The sequence below is a fragment of the Arachis hypogaea genome, chromosome 11 (assembly GCF_003086295.3).
Source record: "Arachis hypogaea cultivar Tifrunner chromosome 11, arahy.Tifrunner.gnm2.J5K5, whole genome shotgun sequence".
Classification (NCBI taxonomy): Eukaryota; Viridiplantae; Streptophyta; class Magnoliopsida; order Fabales; family Fabaceae; genus Arachis; species Arachis hypogaea.
In genome coordinates this window covers 14,116,513-14,126,419 of record NC_092046.1, presented here as the reverse complement: position 1 = coordinate 14,126,419, position 9,907 = coordinate 14,116,513, and positions in this window count along the sequence as shown.

Below are 9,907 nucleotides of genomic sequence, written 5' to 3'. Positions count from 1 at the left end.
TACTGAAAAGATACCCCCAGCTCGACCACTCAAAAGCAAAAAAGGAGGAGGAAATCGGGGTGAATATTGTGAATACCATCGAATCTACGAACATTCCATCAACGAATGTTTTGACTTAAAAAATGTCATAGAGAAATTAGTAAGAGAGGGAAAATTAGATCGGTACTTAGCCAGTCAAGCTGAGGAACCAAGAAAAAGAAGAAGGGACGAAGATGTCGGACGAACTGAACGACCACCTCGTACCCTGAACAGACATGTCCACATGATACACGGAGGATTTGTGGGGGGAGGAATCTCAAAATCATCTCGCAAAAGACATCTTAAAGATGTATATCATGTCGAGGGAAGATAGGAAGCACCCGACATCCCCACAATCACTTTTACTAAAGAGGACGCAGCTGGCATCATCTCGGGACATGACGATCCCATGGTCATCACTATCATATTGGCCAACACAAATCTCCACCGCACACTGGTAGACCAAGGAAGCTCGGCCGACATTTTGTTCAAAACTGCCTTTGACAAACTCGGCCTGGAAGAAAAAGAACTCATAGCATATCCGAACAACCTGTTCGGGATGGGAGATACCCCAATCCAACCACTTGGGTATATCTCATTACACACGACCTTTGGAAAAGGAAACCGGTCAAGGAAACTCAATATAGACTACATCGTGGTCGACGTAAGTTCAGCCTACAATGCCCTAATAGGTCGGACAACGTTAAATCAGCTCGGCGCAGTAGTCTCGACTCCACACCTGTGCATGAAATTCCCAACCACAGAAGGAATGGGTACAATAAAAGCAGATCAGAAGACGGCGTGCCGCTGTTATAACGAAAGTCTAAACCTCAGAGGCAGAAGAGAAGAATTCCACACCATCGAACTTCGTGGAGTTCGAGGGCGGGAAGAACTCCGTCCACAACCCGAAGGTGAAGTAGAAAAAGTCCAGATCGGAGATGTCCCAGACAAAACAACCAATATCGGCACGATCTTAACAGGAGACATAAAAGAATCACTCATACAGTTCTTACGAGATAATGTTGACCTCTTCACATGGAAGGCCACAGACATGCCGGGCATAGATCCTAAGTTAATGTGCCACAAGCTGGCAGTTTATCCAAGATCTCGGCCAGTATAGCAGAGGCGTAGAAAGCTCGGACCAGAACGATCCCAAGCTGTGAAAGAGCAGGTACAAGCTCTACTGGAGGCAGGATTCATAAGAGAAGTCAAGTACCCACTATGGCTAGCTAACGTCGTCCTGGTGAAAAAATCAAATGGGAAGTGGCGGATGTGCACCGACTACACTGATCTCAACAAAGCCTGCCCAAAGGATCCATATCCACTCCCAAGTATCGACGCTCTGGTGGATGCCTCCTCCTGATACAAATACCTCTCGTTTATGGACGCCTACTCAGGATACAATCAAATCCCGATGTACCCACCTGATCAAGAAAAAACTTCATTCTTAACCCCAAAAGCAAACTACTGTTACATCGTCATGCCTTTCGGACTCAAAAACGCAGGAGCTACTTATCAAAGATTAATGAATAAGGTCTTTGCAGACCACATCGGAAAAATCATGGAAGTCTACATGGACGACATGTTAATAAAAACACAAAGTGAAGAGGCATTACTGTCAGACCTCACCCAAGTATTTGACACTATAAGAAGACATGGCATGCGGCTTAACCCTGCAAAATGCACCTTCGCAGTAGCAGCTGGCAAATTCTTGGGTTTTATGCTCACACAAAGAGGAATCGAGGTAAATCCGGATAAATGTCGGGCCATACTCGACATGAAGAGCCCGACTTGCGTCAAAGAGGTACAACAACTCAATGGAAGATTGGCAGCCTTGTCCAGTTTCCTAGCCGGATCAACAATAAGATCTCTCCCCTTCTATGCCACTCTAAAGAAGGGAAAGAGGTTCGAATGGATAACGGAGTGCGAGCAGGCCTTCCAAGATTTCAAAAGGTTCCTGGGACAACCACCTACCCTAACTCGGCCATGGGAAGGAGAACCACTTATATTATACCTCGCAGTAGGAAGTCGGGCAGTAGCCTCAGCACTGGTCTGAGAAGATGACAGTGGACAACAACCTGTATACTTCATCAGCAAGGCACTACAAGGATCCGAATTGAACTACCAAAAAATAGAAAAAGTCACCTATGCCCTTATATTAACATCTCGGCGACTTCGTCCATATTTCCAAGCCCATATTATCAGGGTTTGGACCAACCAGCCAATAAAAGGAATTCTGCAAAAATCAGATTTAGCAGGAAGAATGTTACAATGGGCAGTCGAGTTGTCTGAATTCGACCTTCAATATGAAGCTCGGACAGCCATCAAATCGCAATATTTGGCCGACTTCATTGCAGAATTTACAGACACTCCGGAAATCCTACAGAATAGAATCTCTATGTAGATGATTCCTCAAACAAAACTGGAAGCGGCGCGGGTGTGATAATTGAAAGCGACCAGGGAACCCAAATCGAACTTTCCCTCAAATTCGGGTTCCCTGCCTCAAACAAACAAGCTGAGTATGAGGCACTACTAGCTGGTTTGAAGCTGGCTAAGGAGGTTGGAGCTCAAAAGCTTATCATCTTCAGCGACTCACAGGTGGTCACTTCACAAATAGCAGGGAGTTACCATGCCAAGGATCCTACCATGAAAAAGTACTTGGACAAAACCAAGGAACAGCTCGAACAACTCGGGGAATATGAGGTTCGCCACATACCCCGAGAACAGAATGCCCGAGCTGATACACTCTCAAAACTAGCCAGCACCAAACCAGGGGGCAACAATAGAAGCCTCATCCAAGAGATGCTGCAGAACTCATCAATCTCGGAAGAAGAAAAGGTCCTAGCCATAACAGGTCTGGATCAAGGATGGATGACTCCCATAATTAATTACCTCAAAATAGAAATACTCCTTACAGATAAGAAGGAGGCAAAGAGGTTAAAACGGGAAGCACAATGCTACACCTTCATAAATAATACTCTATACAAGAGAGGGATTTCAACACCACTGTTAAAATGTGTGCCGACTTCCAACACAAGAGAAGTTTTAGAAGAAGTACACAGTGGCATCTGTGGCAACCACCTTGGAGCGCAAGCCCTCGCCAAAAAAGTACTCCGGGCCGGATTCTATTGGCCAACTTTGCAAAAAGAAGCAATAGAATTCGTAAAGACATGTTCACCATGTCAAAAGCACGCTAATTTTCACATCGCCCCACCAAAGGAGCTCATCAGCGTAACCTCACCCTGGCCATTTGCAAAATGGGGACTCGACCTTCTTGGGCCGTTCCCTCAGGGGTCAGGACAAGTCAAATTCCTCATCGTAGGGATAGACTATTTCACAAAATGGATCGAGGCAGAGTCCCTGGCTAACGCCACTGCTCAAAGAAGTCGCAAATTGTTATACAGAAACATTATCACAAGGTTCGGGGTCCCTTACTCCATTACCACAGATAATGGCACTCAATTCACAGACGCAGGCTTCAGAAAATTGGTGGCCGACTTGAAAATTAAACACCAATTCACATTCGTAGAACACCCCCAGGCTAATGGGCAAGCAGAAGCTGCCAACAAAGTTATACTGGCCGGGTTGAAAAGGAGATTACAGGATACAAAAGGAGCCTGGGCCGAAGAGCTCCCACAAGTCCTATGGGCATATCAAACAACTCCACACTCCACCACAAATGAATCACCTTTCCGATTAGCTTACGGAATGGAGGCAATGATCCCAGCGGAAGTCGAAGAAGGATCGCCCAGAGTGATCCACTACAATGAAGAGGCCAACTCCCAACTTTAAAGGGAAGAACTCGACCTACTTCCAAAAATCCGAGAAAGAGCTCGGATCTGGGAAGAGGCACTAAAACGCCGAATGGCATCAAGATACAATAAGGTAGTGCCGCGAGGTTTTACTGAGAATGACCTCATCCTAATCCGAAATGATATCGGAACAACTCGACCTGGAGAAGGAAAGCTAACAGCAAACTGGAAAAGAACCTATCAAGTCATAGAAGTACTTGGAAATGGCTACTACAGACTATCCGAACTCGAAGGGCGAGAGCTTCCCAGGTCATGGCACGCTTGCAACCTACGAAGGTATTATAGTTAGAGGTAATAAGGATCTTGGGATAAGGTGCACTCTTTTTCCTGAAAGGGTTTTTTAATGAGGTACCAAGCCAAGATTCATAAAATACCTAACTTAGAGGAGTAAAACTCCCACGTGTATATATTTGCATATTTTCTATTTTGAATAAAGTTTTTCAGATTTCCTACAAATCCTTTATCAAGACGCATTAATCTGAAATGCAAAAAATTCATCGCCCGATTATAAAGCTACAGATCGGCAGAAAACGAAAATTAAATTCACTACACGATCACGGTAAAGACCAACAAAGATGAAAACCAAATTCATCAGAAGGTCGACCAACGGGGATCAAACCCAATTTCTACAAAATCGGCAAAGATGAAAAAGCGACAGAAACAGAATAACGCAAGAAGTTATCGAAAGTGATCCATAGAAAGGACCTGACGAGGTCTTAATAAAAATGGGTCGCTAAAAATAACTTAAAGACCGGCCGACGTAGAGAAGTCGGACCAGTCGACCACAACAACCAAAGTTATAAAAAGTAAATCCCTGGAAAGAGGCCTGGCCAGCCCTAAAAAAAAAAGAAGATTACTAAAAATAACTTAGAAGGGACCGACGTAAAGAAGTCGGCCCAAAACAAAAAGTTATAAAAAGTAATCCCTAAAAGAGACCTGATAAAGGTCCAAAAAGAGGATTACCAAAAATAACTTAGAAGGGACCAACGTAAAAAAGTCGGTCCAAAACAAAAAGTTATAAAAAGTAATCCCTAAAAGAGACCTGATAAAGGTCCAAAAAGAGGATTACTAGAAATAAGTTAGAAGGGACCGACGTAAAGAAGTCGGCCCAAAAAAAAAGTTATAAAAAGTAATCCCTAAAAGAGACCTGACAGAGGTCCAAAAAGAGGATTACTAGAAATAACTTAGAGGGGACCGACATGATAAAGTCGGCCCAAACCCAAACAAGTTATAAAAGGTAATCTATAAAAGAGGCCTGACCAAGGTCCAAGAAAATAGATTGCCAGAAATAACTTAGACCAAACCGACATGATGAAATCGGCTTTCAACCGACTACCAGAAAATAATCCATTAAGAGAGACCTAATAAAAAGTCCAAACAAAATGGATTACTAAAGCCAAGATAAAGGAGACGGCCGACAGAAGGCACGCAAGTTGGATCCAGGAAAATCCACGATCTCAAAAGACTCATAAGTATGAAAATACAAAAGCAGTCAAAAGAGATCGGACAAACAAGGTTCCAACACTCCCAAAAAACTACGAAGATATCAAATAAGTGCAGACAAGCATATTACGAAAAGAACAAGTTATAATAGTAATAACAAGAGCTCAAGAAGCCACCAAAAGTTAGCTCCAAGAGCTGGAGAAATTACTTTGTTGTTTCAAAAAAGTTGCTAACAGAAAAGCAACTAAAGGTGTCCAACAGTTAGAAACCACAAGTTACAAAACATAAAAAGTTCAAAGCCCACAAGCCGGGCTATATACAAAACACCCAGAATAGTCAGAGAGGATCCAAAGAGTTCCCAGTTGCAGCATCCCGAGGTGAAGGAGGACGAGTCTGAAGGGGCACCGCATCCTTCGTCCCATCATCCCGGTTCAAGATCTGACAATCAGGATCCGACTCGGGATGAACAACTGCAGGGGTTGAAGAAGTCGGCGCAACAGATACCTTAGCGGCAGGCACAGGAGGAGGCTCGATGTCATCATCATCATCGGGGTCATCAGGGACAATTTTACCATCCTTCACAATGTTGTCCAAGCTGAAGAGAGAGAGGTCGAGATCGGGCGCAAGGACTCGAACTTGATCCTTCAAATTCTCATAAGCAACATTGACACTGCCCACAAGATTACCCTGGAGCTCGGCATAACTAGATCGGGCAGACTCCAAATCCTCCCTAAGACGCATCATCTCCCTATAGGTCGTGACATAGCTCTCCTTATGCTTCAACGCCGTATCTTCAGCCAACTTTGCAGAAGCCGCCAAGGTGATAGCTCTAGTTATTTCACCCTCCAGCTCTTTCTCCAACTTGGTCACCTTCACCTCGAGCTCCTCTTTTAAACCCTTCATCCGGTCGAACTCCAACTTAGCCTCCTCCATAAAGGCCTTTGTAGCATGAATGGGAAGATCTTGGGCAGTCCGATATAAAGCCGCCCCCATGTGTGCCATCTTGATGCTGTTTCGAGTAATAAAATCCAGATGGCGAAGAAGAGAAACATCGTTAGTAGGGATAGCACAATAAGGACCAATTTGCTGGTCCACAAACTCGACAGCATCGAAGTCAGGGGCATCAAGGTTAAAGGGCTCAGTTGTTTTTTGTTTTTCTGAGGAGGAGCGCCGATAGGAGAAGAGGTAGCAGCAGAAGTTTATGGAGGATCGACCAAATGAACCCGAGGGGTAGGAATCGTCTTCCTCGGTCCAAGAGAGCTCGGTACAGATGGCTTCGGTAAAACATGAGAGGATCCTTCCCCAGCCACCTTGGCTGAGATGTTTAGGGTCGCAGTCGCCTTCCTCACCTTTTTTAAGGCCTTCATGGAATCATTGTTTTTAACCATCTCTGGAAAAAACACAGCAAAAACCCAGTTACAAATTGAGAGAAAAAGAACAAGCTCGACAAAATGAAACAAAACAAAAACAAAATAAGTCAACCACTACCCAGCTCAGCTCGGAGAAGCGAGGGATCCCCTAAAAACCTTTTGGTGTCAAGATAAGGAGCTTGTCCCCAGTTCTTATCCAACACGTTAACAAAGGCCTGTTCGACCTTGTCCAACATCTCCCACGTATACCTCAACACCACAACATTCTTTTGCCACTCTAAAGAAAAGGCGGGCTCGTCATTCTCATCCAGAAAAAAGGGGCGAGCTCCTTCAACAGCTCGAACCTTAAAGAAATAATTCTTGAAGTCTCTAAAAGACTCATCATACATCGAAAATACTTTCTTTCCTTGGACAGACCGAAAAGAAATCCAGGAAGCTTTCTTTTTGGCAGAAATCCCAGGCTTGGTCAAAACGAAAAGGTAAAGAAAGAGAGTTTGAGAAGGCTTAACATCCAGTTCCTGACACAACAACTGGAAAATCTTAACAAACCCCATGAATTCGGATGAAGTTGGGATGGAGACACATTACACGACCACAACAAATTGGTCTCAAAAGGAGTAAAGGGAAAGGTAATGTTCATTTGGCTAAAGAAATAGTCATAGGCATAAAAGAAGGGACGTTCCCCCTGGACCGAAGTAGGAAAATAGACCCTCTCATCAGAATCAGGTGCTACTAGCTCATAATTTTTCTCCTACTCCCGATTACTACAAATCCTGTGATGTTTTCTCAGCTCCACAGAATTCAGAATTTACCACAGAAACATACAGCAACACAAGGGAGTCCAACCAGTCAGACATCTCCTCAGGAACCTTAGAAGACGTCTCAACAACATTTTTGCGAGAAGACACGGCTAACTAGTCCTACAACAAGAAAAAGAAAAGGGATTACTAACCAAAACAGCTCAGGCGAAATCAAAACAACTCGACTCAGAGCAACGCAAACAGTAAAAAGAAAACTCCAAGACGCACACCAAGGTCTAGGGGCATCCTTTGGAGGCAGGGATAGAATAAGGACTCAGAAAAAGTCTATAAGGCTACACCCCAAAACTCTCGGCGAAGAAAAACAAATCCCCTTCCAGACAAGCAACAACATGAGAAGAAAGTCAAAATCAAACCATTAGAAAAATGTTATCTGCTACAAGTCTATCAGTAAAGAAAGCCACCAATATGGCAAATTCATCAAAGGCGCAATCTTTTTCAAAAATGAAACAGTTTATCAGCCCAAAACTCCAAATACGAAGATACAATCATAAGCAGTAAAAGAACATGCAAAACCCTAAAAGGCGTCAACAATCAGGGAAAATGCCAAAAGCGTACATAAGGTCGAAAGAAAACCAGAAAATATACATCACAGTGACAACCAAGCATAGTAATACGAAAAGGCTCAAGCTTTCCAACATAAACTCAAGCAAAATCGAAACTTTACCAAGAAATAGAACAATGCAAGGGGAAGAATGACGAAAGAAGTAAAGAAACAGAAAGAAGAACCAACCTGAAAGAAGAGTAAGTGAAGAAGAAGTTGAAGGCAGAGAGGTGAAATCCGAAAAGGCCTTTCGAATGAAGGAAGCTCCAGTAATCACCAATGACGCCACAAAGAGAAGCGTGGAAATAGTCTCAGGCAAAGATAGAAAAACAAAGAAAAGAGTGGAGTTACAGTGAGCAAAGGAGAAGAAGAAACGGAAGCCAAATCTTCGAAAATACTAAAGTTCAAAATGATGAAAAGAGGGAAAACGGCAATTAAGGGGTCATTAAAAACCCTCGCACGTTCCCAAAGCAATAAACGTGCGTTTTCAAAAAAGAAATAAAGAAAGACGTTGCGCATTTAGAGGGAAGCTATACAAAAAGATCGACAAAATGCTCGAGTTCGGCTTCACCAGAGAAGGATCGAAAGTCCTAAAACTAAAGGACTCGACCTCAAAAGGAAGACCACACTCGAGCAGGTGCACTGTTCATACCGTGGGTCGAACTGTCCGACCCGGGATATTTAGACGACAAGTCAACCGACCTCTTCAGGTCAGGATTATCGGACCTCTTCTCAAAGAGCTCGGCCAAATTGCCAGGAAAAGCCCAAATAGGGCCCAAACAGAGGAACACGACCCAAATCCAAAGGCAGTCCAAGCCTACAAAGATAAGGGTGGTTCCCTTGAAGATAAGATGACCTCACTCAAGGATAAGATAAGATAACTATTTTATCTCCAAGAAGGTCACTCCACATTATTATAAATACACTGGAGCACCCAAGTATAACTCATACTCTGATTCTACTAAAAACCTGCTTAATACCCTTGCTAACTTAAGCATCGGAGTCCCTTGCAGGTACCACCACCCTCCGGTGACAAAGGATCAGCATCACCACCAATCCAACAAGTCGGATGCGATAGCTCCGGCCGCCACCCACCAGCCGAACACGTCAGCTCCGACCAGTACAGAAGATCTCATCCGAGATCAACCTACAATTTCAGGTAACCCTCGGAACAATAGGGATGACCCATCAGACTAGGGACCACCATGCACAGAGAGTCCTCCATTGGCGTACAGTGTTAGATCGGCTGCATTTGGACGAGGTATACCCTTATCTTTTACTTACTTGAATATAAAACATTTGAGTACGATACGTAATGAACTACTTTTGATGAGCCTATTACACTTGGTTATGCAGTTTCAGTGGATGCTGTACGCCGACCTCAGGTTGCATGACATTACTCTGGACTAGGTGAGGTTCGGCGTGGAGTGAGGGACATGGTTGTCTGTTGTCTTCCTTGTATGCTTCAATATTGTAGAGTTTCACCAGGCAGATCGGGTGAAACGTTAGTTTGGAGGTGAGCAGCCATTTTCTGGTGACCTGGTCAATGTCGATAGGTTTTTGACCACTACTGGACGGGGAGAGGATGTGTGGTGGCCTACTCGCCTTCGGGAGTGGTATGACTCATTCAGATCCCAGTTTGAGAAGGGTCACATTATCTCTATTTAGCCTATTGCCAACGATAGGCCAACACAGGAGTACTGGTACCAGTAGGCCTGCCGGGTTAGACATATGTTCAGGGAGGATATGCTAGATGATCCCAGACTTTCGACCCTCCATGATGACGTGTAGCCCATAGCCAATCAGTCCAGGGATGTCTTCCACCTTCTATGAGATGTCCCTATCACCGTCGGCGTGCCAGGGAGGTGCGACTGGACACTCGGAGATCGGCTTGAAAAGAGA